We start from the raw sequence: 16,099 nt of genomic DNA on the forward strand, positions 1-16,099 counted from the left end.
CAAGGCTGCAAACTTATATGTAATATCCATCTGAAGCTTGAAAAACTAAATCTGAAGAGATTACAAAAAATACATACTAAAAATAAGAATGTAATAAATAACAAAATAAATATACCATATGGATGAATAACTAATTTAAAAAGCTTGTTTTATGAAAATATATCAAAAAGGTACATTTTTCATGCTAGGAAAAATGAAAGATATAAAATAATTTTTAAACTAGTCACAACTAGGTATAAACTAGACATAATAAAAGATAAAAAATTTCAAACTTAAAAAGATACAGTTAAAAACTATTTGACAATATTTCAGTCAACTTCAGTGAAATAGACGAATTCATGGGGAAAGGTAGAATATAAAACTTTTTTTAATCACTTAAACACTTTTCACCTGTATTCTCCTTCTGAGTAAATACATAACTATAACGTATAATATTTGAAATAGTCTTACTTCTGTTGTTAACCTATAAATAGACAAGTTTTTGGTGGAACTAAATAATTTTTTCTACAGATTTGTTAAAAAAAAAAGATCTAAAGACCTAGATTTGAGTTTATTAAAGATGCCAATTATAGCTCTAATGAAATTAGCTTTTCATAGAAAAATGAAAATCTAACATAAGAAAATGTCAACAAATAGCAATACTAATGTTATAATTTCATGATAATTTTAAGAAAAATTAAACCCTTTTAATAATTGATTCTTGTATATCTAAACACTTTATGCAAGTTCAATTTTCCATCTTGATAATTATAACTATTTTTGCTTTTAATATGTATTCATTAAGATCTCATTTACCTATAGCATTTTGTTTTTGGACTCAATTTATTGTCTACTGTGAATGAAAAGTGACATTGTCTTTAAAAGTAGAGAATTAATTTTCTGATGGTTTTGACAGACTACCTCTATCAAAGATTATTTTTTTAAGTTTTGGGATATATTTGACATATAGTATTATGTAAGTTTTAAGTATACAATATGTTGACTTCATACACATATAAAATGAAATGATTACCATCCTAATGTTGGCTAACATCTCCATCATGTCAAGTAATTACTGTTTTTTTTTGTTGTCCGGCATTTATGATCTACTCCCTTAGCAACTTTCAAGTACGTAATATAGTACTTTTAATTATAATCATCATGCTGTACCTTCATTACCCAGAACTTACTCATTTTATAACTCGAAGTTCATACCATTCAACTAACATCTCCCATTTTTTCCTACCCACCAGCTCCTGGTAACCACTATTCTTATTATGAGTTTGGTGCACACACACACGTGTGTGTGTGGAGTGGGGGAGAGAAAAAGAAAAATAACTTCTTACACTTTTATGGGTAAGACATTGTCAGATGCCTGGAGCAGGTGCTTTCTGGGCTGGCACTTTCTGACCTTTCTGAGTCTTTGGAGAGGCTGCCTCTGGCCTGCAGCTTATTGGGCAGGAACCTTCTGGGCTGGAGCCTTCTTCTCTGCAGTGACCACCTTTTTTGCTGGAACCTTTACAGCAGCTGTGGCAGCTGCAACCTTAGCAGAGGGTGCTTTTTTTGGAAGAAAATTCCAGGAGAGCTGCTTTTTTTGTAGCTTCCTAACTTCAAACTTGCTTATTCTGTTCCTCATTTTCTTGGCCTTCCTGATTTTTAACAATCAAAAGCTGTCATCTTGGCTCTCCTTTCTCCGGCTTTCATCTTCTTGGCCCATCCTGTGGCTGTGCATTTTGTACTGATATCTGTCTTCTGCCAGGCTTGTCAGACACACTTATGACTGGCATCGTGTGGGCCCTTGAAGTCAGTGAACTGTATGCTCTTGAGAGGCAAAGCCTGACTCCTTACCTGAGTGCAGGGTCCATCAACCAAAGGCCTTTTCTGACATCTATAATCTCAACCACCTTTCCTGCATGAAGTCCAAAGGAGATTAGACCACCTGGCCAACCTCCACAAAGCTCCCGAGCACCGTGGTGGCAGTGTTGGGCAAGAGGGATTTGGGTTTTTTTATATTCCATTTGTAAGTGACATCATACTGTATTTGTCTTTCTCTAACATTTCACTTAACATCATGCCCTAAGTTTCATCATGTTGTTACAGATGACAAGATTTCCTTTTTTGTCATGGCTGAATAACGCTTCATTGTATATATATGGGTGTATATACAATGGAATGTTACATGTACACATATATGTATATATACACATGTTCCCCACATATTTATCCATTTATCTGTTGATGGACACTCGGGTTATTTCCATATCTGGGCTGCTGTGAATAATACTGTAATGAATGTGGGAGGGCAGATATCTCCTCAGGATTCTGTTTTCACTTCCTTTGGATATGTATTGAGAAAGATTGCTAAATTGTGGTATTTCTATTTTCTAACTTTTCGAGGAAACCCCATACTGTTTTCTCTAATGGCTGAACCAATTTACATTCCCACAAATAGTGCACAAGAGTTTTATCTCCACATTCTTGCCAACACTTTTTCTTTCTTGTCTTTTTGATAATACAATTCTAACAGAGATGAGGTTATATCTCCACATGATTTTCATTTGTGGTTTTTCTCTGACAATTGGTAATGTTGCACCTTTTCATGTACCTGTTCCTCCTTTGCAGGTCTATTGAAAAATGTCTATTGAATCTCTGCCATTTTTAATTAAAAAAAATTTTTTTTTTGCTGTTGAATTGTATGACTTCTTTAAATATTTTGGATATTAGCCCCTTATCAGATATGTGATTTGTAACTTTGTATGTTGCCTTTTCATTTGGCAGATGATTTCCTTTGCTGTGCAGAAGCTTTTTAGTTTGATGCAATCCCACTTATTTATTTTTGTTCTAGGGATCATAATAAACAATCATTACCAAGACCAAGTCAAAAAGCTTTTTCAACAGGTTTCTAGAAGATTTATGGTCAGTTTTCATCTTTAGGTCTTCAATCCATTTTGAGTGAATTTTTGTGAGTGATATAAATTAGGGGTCCATTTTATTCTTTTGCATGTGGTTATTCAGTTTTCCTAACATCATTTATTTATCCAGTTTTCCTAACATCATTTATTTTTTATTGAGGACTATACTTGGCTCCCTTGCCAAAGATTAGTTGACCATATATGCAAGGGTTTATTTCTGGGCTCTCAGTTCTGTTCCATTGGTCTATGTGTTTTTTCGCATACCAGTACCATACTGTTTTGATTACCATAGCTTTATTCTATAGTTTGAAATTGGGAGGTGTTACACCTCCAGCTTTCATCTTCTTTCTCAAGACTGTTTTGGTTATTTGGGGTCTCTTGTGGTTCCACATAAATTTTAGGATTGTTTTTCCATTCCTATGAAAAATGTCACTGGAATTTTTATAGAAATTGCAATGAATCTATAAATGGCTTTGGGTAATAAGGACATTTTAAAAATATTAATTCTTAAAATTCATATTTTTTTACTTGCATGCCTTTTTAACCAAACTTTAGTTAGGTTCTTTGAGCTCTTTTTTTAGAGGGAGACTTGACTTTACCTTGCCTTTATCACAAATCCTGCTGAGTCAGTTTAGTGAGAAATTACCCACCCTTAATACAGAGTTAAGTTCTTTATACTCTCCCTGGATAACCTCACCCTCTACTTTTACTTGTTTTTATTTATTTATTTATTTTTAAAAGATTTTATTTGACACAGAGAGAGATCACAAGTAGGCAGAGAGGTAAGCAGAGAGAGAGAGAGAGTGAGAGAGGAGGAAGCAGGCTCCCTGCTGAGTAGAGAGCCTGATGCAGGGCTAGATCCCAGCACCCTGGGATCATGACCTGAACCGAAGGCAGAGGCTTAACCCATGTGCCCAGACTTTTACTTGTTTTATTTGGAGTTTTATCTCTTTACTCCTGATGTCTTGAATAAAATCTCCTTTACTGTTTTAACAAGTCTTTTTTATGTCTTTTTTCTTTTTAAGGATTTTAGTTTATTTGACACAGAAAGAGAGACAGTGAGAGAGGAAACACAAACATTGGAAGCAGGAGAAGCAGGCTCCCTCCTGATCAGGGAGCCCAATGTGGGGGCTCAATTCCAGGACCCTGAGATCATGATCTGAGCTGAAGGCAGACACTTAACCAACTGAGCCACCCACGTACCCCTGTTTTAACGAGACTTGAATAGAGATCTCTTAACTAAAGTCTTGAATAAAATCTTCTATACTATTTTAACAAGTGTCAGAATAGTTTTTCTTTAACTTTTAAAAAAAAATACTAATTAGTCATACAAAATCTTATTCTTACAATTCTATGAAGACAGGCTAAGAATTGGTTATGGTTATCTTTAGTGTAGGTCACATTCTTTTCTGGTTACCCAGTGTGAGAGCTCATTTTGCATATTGTTTAAGAAACCTGGTACAAGTACGGATGTTGGGCACATTTTTGAAGCTGAGTATTTCCCTTGGGGGTGGGGGAAGAGATCTTCTGCCCCAATTCTCCAATTTATAGGAGTGAGGGATTTGGGTTTATTACTGGAGTTTTTAGTACAAGAAGGCCTACTATTGGTATAAATAAAGTGCAGTTTTATTCACCTGTGATAATTTATTGGAGGAGGGGTTGTACACAACGAAAATAGGGTATTTTAAAATGAACAGAAAGTGGCAGATAACATCATACAAAGGAAACATAAAAATTTGTAAGATGAGAAATTATTTCAGGTGAAACTCTGTCTTCAAAGTCAACCTTCATGCAGACAAAAACACCTTGAAGCAGGTATTCGAATACTCAGAATATAAATAGCTCCCTGGTGTCACTCAAGCCCAGGAAGAACCTCTCTGTCCCAGGCAGCCAAGGGCAAAGACCCTGAGTGCAAGGGGATTGAGGGAACTGCCTCAGCAGTGAGGCCAAATTATACAGAGACTGAAGCCTGTTCCAGCCACAGTTGACACATATTCGAAACAATTCTCCAAAGCATTAGTATTCCAAATAATGACACCAAAGAACAAAGCCCAACTTTATTTAAAGGAAGAGAAAATACTCAGCACTCAACTATTTAAAATGTGCAATGCTGGACTCTTACCTAGAGTTACCAGGTGTGCAGTGAAACAAATACAATTCACCACTAGCAGAGAAATCAACCAATAGACACCTAATACCACCACCACCACCCCAAAGAGATAGAATTGGTATAGAAGGACTTAAAAACAGGCATGAGGAATGGACTTTCTATGACTAAACATAAAAGGAAATAGGAGCATAACAAGATAGTAAGACAAAATCTAAGTGGATCTTCCAGAGTTGAAAATTACAATAACAAAGATAAAATATCAAATAAGACACATAATTCCCTTAAAATCAGGAATTTGTGAAGGACATACCACCAAACAGTTGAGAAGTAGCATAGGACTGCTCTTAAGGTACCATAGTGCTGGGTTTCTATTCCAGCTGTGCAGTGACACCTGTGGATCCATGTTCAAGGTAATTACCGTGCCATGCCTCAGTTTTTCTCTCTGTAAAATAAGTATAGTAATAACATCTTTTATCAGGCTTGCTAGGAGGGGTGAGAACAGTTCATATTTGTAAAGAACAGAGAAGTTTGCAGGACACAAATTTTAACAGCTATAAAAATGTTTATGAAATAGAATGAACACAACCTGGCAATCCTCCTACAAACGACCAGGAAGCAGGCTGCCTCTCAACTCACCTCCAGGTTTATTCTTGAGTCTTCTCTATAGCCAAAGGGCCTGCAGAGAGCTAGTGCTTTATCTGCCCTGCTGGAGTTCAGGAGTGTCAGGAGGTCCCAGAATGCTGAAATGTGCCTTGCCCTTTTCTGCTTCTGGCAGTGTTTGAAGTGGATGGGCGGTCTGGCCACTATTTAAGGTAATGGAGGTGACCCCTCCTCTTCCATCCCCCATTAGTGCTCTCATCAAGTTGGCTCATATTGCTCACCTGGGTCTCTGGGAGTCACCCTGTTCATAGAGGTCTGCTCAGACAGCGACATCCCTCAGAGACGTTTCCCTGTCCTTCTGTCCCCAACCTTGACTGACACTTTCTACAGGTCACTTCTAGCAAAGTGTATCTCTCCCACTAGTTTATAAACTCAGCAAAATCATGGATCCTGCCTACAAGTGAATTTAGCTATGAAACAGCTTCCCAGTGCTGATTCTACAATGGCATCAGCTGAAGGCATTTCAAAGGCCAACCCCTGTGATTCAGATTTAATTATTTTGGGCTGGGTCCTGGCATTTGTGTTTTGAAAAACTACCTTGGTGATTCTAACATGTAGGCTGGGTTGAGATCTGCTGTTTCAGAGAACAGTTTGGGCTTTGCCATGAGGTTGCACCTGAGTGCAGGGGACACTTCTGTCCATATCCACCTCATAATGCTCCAGGCAGGTGGAGACTTCAGTCACTGTGAGTCCCACCCAGGCTGCAGCTTGGAACTGCCTAAAGATGACTATACTAGTGAGTGTAGTTTCTCAGAGATTCTCACTTGATGAAGTTTGGGCTGAATTATCACTAGTTCTGAAGATTTCTGGTGGTTCTAAGGTATCATCAAAGTAGAGAAATTCCTCTTAAAAAGGATCTGATGGTCAGTAGAGGTTTTTTTGTTTGGTTGGTTTTGTTGTTTGTTTGTTTTGCTTCCTGGCAAAATGTTGGTAGTTCTCAGGGAATCTCTGGGGCCCAAGACAGGTGACCAAGGTCTAATCTAGGAAAGACTTCCTGAGGTCTGACACTTATACATACGAGGGTGTGGATTTAAAGGAAGTAATTTCACACAATTTCAGTGCTGTTTGTCTTTCTGAAGATGAGGAAATTGGGTATTAAGTTTCAAACCTTAGGGAAAAATCCTCAGATTTTGGAGAAACTTTCTTTTCTCTTTTTTAAAAACTATGTATGTATGTATGTATGTATGTATGTATTTCTGATATCTATTCTCCAATGTGGGGATCAAACTCTGGACTCCAAGATTAAGAGTCACATGCTCTTCCCACTGAGTCAGCCAGGTGCCCTTAGGAGAAACTTTAATTGTGTTTTTGTAAAACATTCATCTGTGAAGTTTCTTGGATGAATTTTGAAGTGAGAAGGGAAACAGGGTAGAATCTTGGGAGGAAAAGTATTTGAAGTTAATGAAAGTATAAAGTGATCCTGGGTGTCCTTTGTGAAGGAAGATCACAGGCTATAAGTATGGGTAACTGTGAGGACTGGTAATAATTTCTGATGTGCCAAGGAAGTGACTAAGAAGTATTATACTTTTATTTTTTAATATTTTTTTAAAAAATTTATTCATTTGAGAGAGAGAGTAAGAGAGAGAGAGTAAGAGAGAGAGAGAGAGAGCGCACAAGTGGTAGGGACAGGCAGAGGGACAAGCAGACTACCCACTGAGCAGGGTGTCCAACACAGGCCCAGGACCTTGAGATCATGACCTGATCTTATGAAAGTCATGACCTTGAGATCATGACCTGATTTTATGAAGGTCATGACCTGATCTCATGAAGGCTGATACTTAACCAATTGAACTCCCCAGGTGTCCCAGGAAGTATTTTATTTTCTGAGGAAAAATGGAGTCTTTTCAGCTCTTTGAGTGCCAAAAGGAAAAATAAAGACAATTAAGTACTATGAAATAAGGGAGACTGAGAAAAGAGAAATGTTAGAGAGAAACTGTGGCATTTTCTTTTTAAAAACAGATATTTATTTGAGAGAGACTGTGTGTGTGCACATGTGCACACACATGGGTGGGCAGAGGGACAGGAGAGAATCCCAAGCAGTCCCTGCTGAGCTGGAGCCTGATGTGGGGCTCAATCTCACCTGAGATCATAATTTGAGCTAAAACCAACAGTTGGAAGCTTTACAGTGGCAGTGGTAGCTATTGTTTGTGCCTAGGTTGGTGTTTTGTTTTTGTTTTGTTTTGTTTTTCAGCCAAGGTCTAGTATTAGTAAAAAGGAAGGAGTAGGCAACTCTGTTTGAAATACCAGAGATTACTTTATAAGGAAAGGGATTATTTAGCTGAGTCTTGAACGCTGAGTCGCATCAGCCATGAAGAAGGGCATTCAAGATGGAGTGGAGAGCAAATATAAAGGTAAGGAGGTTTGCAATCAGATGGGCTTCTGTGAAAGGTCTCATGGTGGCCAGGAGCCTGAATTTTGGGCACCTGGGTGGCTCAGTGGGTTAAAGCCTCTGCCTTCGGCTCAGGTCATGATCCCGGGGTCCTGAGAGCAAGCCCCACATCGGGTTCCCTGCTCAGCAGGGAGCCTGCTTCCTCCTCTCTCTCTGCCTGCCTCTTTGCCTACTTGTGATCTCTGTCTGTCAAATAAATAAAGTCTTAAAAAAAAAAAAGAATTTCACCTCTGCTATCTGCATAACCTTGGACAAATCACCTCACCTCTTTGTGTCTTAATCTTTAAAAACCTGTAATGATAATATGGTACTTAGAGGCTTCTTTTGAGAATTAAGTGAGTTTACGTATGCAAAGTACATAGCAGAACACCTAGCAAATTGTACATGCTTAATAGATAATATATTATTCATGGAAATCTGGGTCAAACAAGAAATTTAAAAGAAGTAGGTAAGGGCCAGTTCAGAGGATTAGTGTGCCTTGCTAAAGACCCTAAATGTGATGTTGAAAGTAATGGGAGATAATTAGAGTATTTAAGCTCTATTGTGACATGATCTGACCTGTCTTCCAGAAAATTGTTATGACAGCATTATAGAGATTTAAAGAATTATGGAATAAAAGTTGACTTCCAGTTACCACTGCTTTCCCTGCTGGCACATCTGACAAAGACAATTTCAATTTCTAGTTAAGCAATAGTCAGGATTCAGCAGATAAATTCTCAGCTCAAGAAAGTGCCTTCTGGCCACAGCATCTGTCCTGGGAGGCACCCTGGTGAAGTCTCAACCATAATTCATATCCTAAATACCACTTATACCCTGCACCCAAGAAAGAGTCAGAATATGCTCTAGATTGCCACCCCTTATGATATCTCTTCCAAACCAACTCCAGGCTTGCAGAGTCAGACCTAGAACCTGCTGAGAGCTTTAACACTTCCAGTCCCATGATGCCCAATTGACGTCCTCAACATTTGCTATTGCTGCCAGAGGATCCTTGGATGCTTCATTCACAGCAGATGTAATGGCAGCGCATAAACAATGTGTATTGAGCACCCACTGTGCTTAGAGCATAGGAACAAGACTACAGAAAGCAGCCACAGCAAAGAAGCAGTGGGAGATGGTAACACCTCTTGCGTAGTGTCTGACACCCCTGTCAATAGCATTAGCTCTTCCAGGCCATTAAGAATTTTTCAATATGACAAAAAATGTGACTCATAAACTGTCCTTTTGCCAATTTCTAAGGTATCTAACAGCTGGGGATTCACTAGGCATTGGACAATTCTTAGAAAATGTTCAGAATTCTCTTTATGAATTAAAGAATGTTAATTTCGTATGCATGATCAATTATCTCTGAATTTCAAGTTGATTTATTTACTCATAATTTTGACCAGCAACTATTTAAAATAGTGAGAAACAATTTTTTGTGTACTGTATTTTATTTTTAATTTATTTTTATTTTTCATTTATTTGACAGACAGAGAGAGATCACAAGTAGGCAGAAAGGCAGGTAGAGAGAGAGGGAAGCAGACTCCCCGCTGAGCAGAGAGCCTCAGGCTCCATCCCAGGACCCTGAGATCATGACCTGAGCTGAAGGCAGAGGCTTAACCCACTGAGCCACCAGGTGCCCCTATTATATATATATATATATATATATATATATATATATATATATATATTTTTTTTTTTTATATAATTTTTAAAATTTATTTATTTTCAGCATGACAGTATCATTATTTTTTCACCATACCCAGTGCTCCATGCAATCCGTGCCCTCTATAATATCCACCACCTGGTACCCCAACCTCCCACCCCCATCCCCACCACTTCAAACCCCTCAGATTGTTTTTCAGAGTCCATAGTCTCTCATGAGCCCCTATTATATTTTATTTTAAAACTTCCAGTAATATCATTCCTGGGTATATATTTCTTCCATATTTGGAAGACTGTGTTTTGCAATATGAACTGTTTTGAGCTCTCACGAAAAACATAGTGCATACAATAAAACTGTATTTTAAAAGTTTGTCGATAATATAACTGAACATCATTTATCCCATTATTTAAGGAATTCTTAGGCAAAAAAAAAGTCACTGATATTCAAAACAAAGCTTATTATATGTAGAAATATAATTATCTTTTTTTGGTATTCTGAGTTTATAAAAACCTTTGCATAATACTATTTCACTTTCAATCGCAAAGTAATATTGAACGGTGGTGAGTGGTTACCTTCTGCTTTTCAAGTTTCCTTTTTTATCCTGCAAAATATAGTTCCCACAGCTATTCCATAATTATATTTACAAAGATAGATGAAGGACCTTGTTAAAGATCTCAAGCTTGTTCAAAAAATGAGATTGAATGGGATGTCAGATTGGTCAACTCTTCTGTGAGAAAAACATTCTGGAGATCCATTTTGTGTGACAACAACATGCATTTAACAAAACAAAAAATAATCAATTCCATGCCAGTGACAGGAGGTGATTCAGCTAGCTGGCTGGCAGTAAAGGTTGTTCAGCAGGTTTCAGATTCCTAATTGGGTGTCTAGCTTGCTAAGTAGCAGCTGGTCTTTAATTAGTGGAAAAATTATTACCACTAAAAGTTGCTTTAAAAAGAAAAAGAACAAAATAATTAAAATGTTGGAATCCATATGGTGAGTGCTTATCCTCACTTGTCAATAGCTGTTTTCCTTCTTTATCACTAATAAGTTTAAAAATATTCATATGCCACTTTTTTTTTTAAAGTGTAACTCATGTAAACGTAAAATCCCCAAGAACTCCTAGAATGGAATAGCCAAAAAAAAAAAAAATGCCATCTAATAATTCTTTCTAACCAAGAAATTATCTTGGATACTCCCAACCCCATGGACTAGATGTCTCATTGATAAGTAAATCTTCAAAAAGCCCCATTACTAACCCCTTATTGAAGGGGTTAGTAAAACACTGAGTTGATTTTTTATAAATGCAATGACACTAGTGAAAATTACAGGAAACCCAAATTTGCTATAATTTTATTTCTTTTTTAAAAGATTTTATTTATTTATTTGAGAGAGATAGAGAAAGAGAGAGAATGAACATGTGGGAGGGGTAGAGGGAGAAGCAGACTCTCCACTGAGCAGTGAGACAGATGTGGGGCTCAATCCAAGGACCCTGAGATTATGTTCTAAACTGAAGGCAGACTCTTAACTGACTGAGCCACCCAGGTACTCCTGTAATTATATTACTATTATACTTAGAGATCAAGTTTTATAAAAATGTTATTTTAGAGATAAACCAGTCTTTGTAAACATTGTACATGCCATGAAACACTACAGTTAATTATATACATAGGACAGTATTCTTACTTCCCATATAGACAAAGCTGTGTTGCTTAAACTGATTACTTATAAAAATATTTGTTTTTAGTTTTTATTATTTGAGTTGGGAGGTGATGGTATAGCAGAGAGTGTGTGAATTTTGGTGTTAGTAGAACTAGATTCAAGTGTTAACTTTTCTTTTGCTAACCTAATATGTCTTAACTCATCTTTGGCTCTATTTTTAATTCTGCAAATTAAAATCCAACCTGTCAGATTATTTTAAACTCTACGAAATACTTAGCATTGTTTCTGGGATGCATCTCAAATGCTTTTCTTATACGTATTTCGATATGCATGTAATGCATTTCAGTTATCTGGAAAAATCAATGATCAAGTCCACCTCATGATCTAGTGACATGATATCAATGAGGAATAATTTATGTATCTAATGTAATTTTGAATAAATATATCATTCATCAATCTTTGAGACTTGCACACTTTTTGGAACTTGAAGATCATTTGATATTTACATTGTTCACCCCAGGGTAGCTACAGAGAATGAGACTGATTTAAGTGGAAATATTAATATAATATTAGCTCTCCATTCTTCTGAAACTTCTAACTCACATGAAGAATTCTCATATGCGTATCCAAGCTAATTCTCAAATGTATGCATGTCGTAAAGTGCCTGCACTTATTGAAAAGAAACATAGTCACACCCAACGGTGTGGTCCTTAGTGGCTGCGCTAGGACAACCTGCCTTCTTTCCTGACAGAATGAGTTTACTTTTGTTTTTTAACCTTTAAAATCTTCTTGAAACCACTTTTCTTATTTTAATATTACTTCTCCAAGTTCATTGCAGAATAATAAAAGCAATCATTCCTAATGAAATGTTTTGCGTCAACTTCTGCCCCTCTTTTTCTGCTTGCTTTTCAGCACTGCCTAAAGTCTCTGCCCATGCAATTTCTCCATGATTGTGTTCTGCATGTTGCTGGGTTCACTGCCGAAGTTCAATAAATTTCAAATCATCATGCTCAGACAATGCCAAGTGGGAGAAACACTAACATGTGGTACAGTAAGATGCAAATCAGGCTATATAGATTAATAGCAAACATTTGGTTGACATCTCTAATTTCGCGGGGTTGAAACTAAAACTTTATTGTGCTTCGCTGTGGTCTGCCATACTGCCCGCTGTCTTTCCTACAGATGTTCTCAACATGTGAAGGGGAGTCTGAGCATTAACCCCCTGCTTCATATCAACAAGATGCAGATGATCATACCATAATTTGCTTCCTTTTCAAGACAGAACTGTTGATATGACATGATGGAAAACCTCATTGTTATACACTGTTACAAATGTCTGTAATTACCGCTGCTGCTCAGCTAAATGACCCAGCTCATCCACTCCATCATACTCAAAAGATACCCAAGTGACATTTTACTTTTCCTGCCCTTGGTTGTTCCCAATTCATGGCCTAATCATGACCAGCCTAGCCAGAATATGTAAAAAGTTTTACTGTTCCATAGCATGGCAGTGATGATTTTTAAGTTGGTTGGGAACAAAGTATAAAAAATAATGGAGGATTCTCTGGCTACTGTATCCTGAATGCATTGGAGAGTAGGAAAAACCAGAGGTATTCTGCACATAAAAAAAAAAAAAAAAAAAAAAAGTCACTGAGAAAGGAGGCCTGTTCCAGACTTTTCTATAGTTTCTTGGTTTTTCTCCTTTATCTATTCACTAATGTTGCCTAAAAGCACTGATGCTACAAGAAACTTCCAAACTCCAGTTGTTTTTCTTGTAGGACCTTGAAACAAGTTTAATAACAACATGCCAAATTTGTTTTCCTTGCTCAACAATCAAAATGGGATCTCTTGGGCTACTTAAAAATAACATTTTTTCTTAGACTTCCATTCTTCTTCTTCTTTTAAAATTTTTTAAAAATTCTTTTATTTTGTTGAGAGAGAGAGAGTAAGCAGGGACAGAGGCAGAGGGAGAGAGAGGGAGAGAGCAGCAGACTCCCAACGAGCGCATAGCCCGATGTGGGGTTCAATCTCAGTACCCTGAGATTATGACCTGGGCTAAAACCAAGAGTTGACACACAACCGACGAGCCACATAGCGCCCCTCTATTGTTCCTTTTTAACAGTATTTTTCCATCATGCCCTCTGGAAGTTGACTTTCCCCTGAAGATAATGCTTCTTGCAACATTCTTGATAAAAGACCATTCTTCTGGAAACCATCTTGAGATATAATTGGTGTCCTTATAACTCTCCACTATGAATCTAAAGGATTACTTCTTCACTCTCAAGTACATGCATTGGCTTTTTTTTTTATAATAACCATAATTCCTCACCCAGCTGTCTTCTATTGATTGGCTTCTTGTCCCACAATCATCAAAAGCATACGTATCTGGCTTACAGACCCCCTTTTCCTGCCACCTTCTGTGATTTTCCTGGATAAGATTTAGCCAATACCCTGGTCTCTCATTCTTTCATCTTTTTATGTCAAGTGATCTTACCTTCCACTTTACAACAGCTATCCATATGTTTCTCTGTAATCCTTCAACATGAGTTTAGCTGAATTGTAAACCCAATTGCAGACAAGAGTTTAGTCTCCTTCTTACTCTTTCCCTCAACTATTTCCAAGACCAACCCATAATCCTTATTGATATGTTCACTCACAAGTCTGTTGTCTCTCCCTATCTACTTGCAGTCACCAGTCTTGGATTCCTTTTCAATATTATATATTTTATTTTTCATCTTTACTTGATGTTCTTAGTACCTCCAAATACTCTTGCCCCATTAACAATCTGTTCCACTTGTCTAAAATATATAAAATATGGCTGACTTTATCTGATAGCCTGGATGCTAAGTGAAGCTGAAAAAAGTGATGAAAACTTTGGTGTCACTACGAATTCATGAACATTGAACTCTCTTCCAAATAGCTCTATAAGCAAGGGTCACAGGCACCTCTAACTCAACATTTCTAATAGAATGCATCATCTTTCTTCCCAGCTTATTCCTCCATTCCTTCTCTTTTTATCCTAATCTGATTGAATGATGCTTTCACCCAGTTTTTCAAACAGTTGGAATTCTCTTTCTCTCTTTTTTAAAGATTTTATTTATTTATTTGTTAGAGAAAAAGGAAGAGAGAGAGAGAGCACATTTACAAGCAGAGCGAGTGGCAAGCAGAGGGAGAAGCAGGCTCCTTGCTCAGCAAGGATGTGGGACTCAATCCCAGGATCCCGGGATCACAACCACCTGAGCTGAGAGCAGATGCTTAACAGACTGAGCCACCCAAGCATCATTCTCTCTCTCTCTCTTTTTTTTTAAACATCATTCATCTAATTAGTAATTTAGTCCTGTGGATTCTATCTTGTAAATCATTCTTGAATCATCTACTGTCTCAAACTTTACTAGCGCTGCCAAGGTCTAGGACACTATTATACCTAACTTGACCTTCACAACCACTTATTTGATTCCCTGTCTTAGATAGCTGTTCCAAAAATCACATGTCTACATTGTAACCAAGAGTGAATCTTCAGAAATATAACTTATATCACATTAGTCTCCAGTCTACTATCCCATATAGATTTGCCATTGGCATTAATGACAACTTACAGTTTCTTCCAATAGCTTTGACACCCTTTGGGAACTCACTCTTCGCTTACCTCTCACCACTCTCACTTTCACACTCTGTGCCTCGGTTCTTTAAATATTATCTCATCCTCGACCTTTTGCATTTGCTGTTTTTTTAAATATTTTATTTATTTATTTGACACACACACACAGAGAGAGAGAGAACACAAGTAAGCAGAGAGGCAGGCAGAAAAGGGGGTGGAGGGAGGCAGGCTCCCTGCTGAGCACAGAGCCCGATGCGGGGCTCGATCCCAGGACCCTGAGATCATGACCTGAGCTGAAGGCAGAGGCTCAACCCACTAAGCCATCCAGGAGCTCCTGCATTTGCTGTTTGATCTAACACGGATTATCATTCTTCTCTTCATCTGGCTAATAACTTCACATTATTCTTCTCTTAGTTTAATAATCTCTTCCTACAGGATGTGCTCCCTTTGTTCCAGCCCTCGGTGTGTGCACACATATAAATGAAAAGACATATAAAAGACAAGGGCTATGATATCTGATGTCTTCCTTGTCAGTCTTCCATTACAGCATATATCATAATTTTTTTTCAAATTGCTTTTAATTGTCTGTAAATGTCTCTGCTATTAGGCCCAAATCTCTGAGATTTGAACCACGTCTCTCTTGTTCACCAAGGAATCTTTAGTTCCCAGTATTTTGACAAAATAAGCATTAATAATTTAAAAGAGTTCTTTTTTTTTCATCTAAATAATAATGTGTAATCATCCAACAATAACAGTAAATGATACAGCACTAAAATGCCTCTCATTGGGAGCAACATCAATTGGGCCATTATATGTAGTCTTCTTTATAACTTTACTACCTACTCTACCATTGAAGGTAATGAAGTAATGAAAAAATTCTATTATTGTAGAGGTAACTTTCTTTAATCATGGTTTTTGAAGTGGAAGTATTTTAAAATTTTGTATATTAGTTAAGATATAAATTCAGTGGCTATTATCAGACATTGCAAAATAATAGTTAACCTATAAGACAATTTTTTTCTCTTATACCAAAAATTTTTCTGCTCTCTTCTGTCCAAACTAAAGTTTTATTTAGATGAAAGACAGGAAAAGTCAATATTGGGAGAAAATAATCAATCTTACTTACATTTGCTGAAATATAGTTTAT

At 37.1% G+C, this 16,099-nt stretch overlaps 1 pseudogene; it reads right to left on the bottom strand.

The window, feature by feature from the left end:
* Window positions 1-1,346: 1,346 nt before the first annotated feature.
* The window catches only part of LOC122890210, a 42,392-nt pseudogene continuing 27,639 nt past the window's right edge, over window positions 1,347-16,099 (bottom strand).

This window comes from Neovison vison, chromosome 11 (genome assembly GCF_020171115.1).
Source record: "Neovison vison isolate M4711 chromosome 11, ASM_NN_V1, whole genome shotgun sequence".
Classification (NCBI taxonomy): Eukaryota; Metazoa; Chordata; class Mammalia; order Carnivora; family Mustelidae; genus Neogale; species Neogale vison.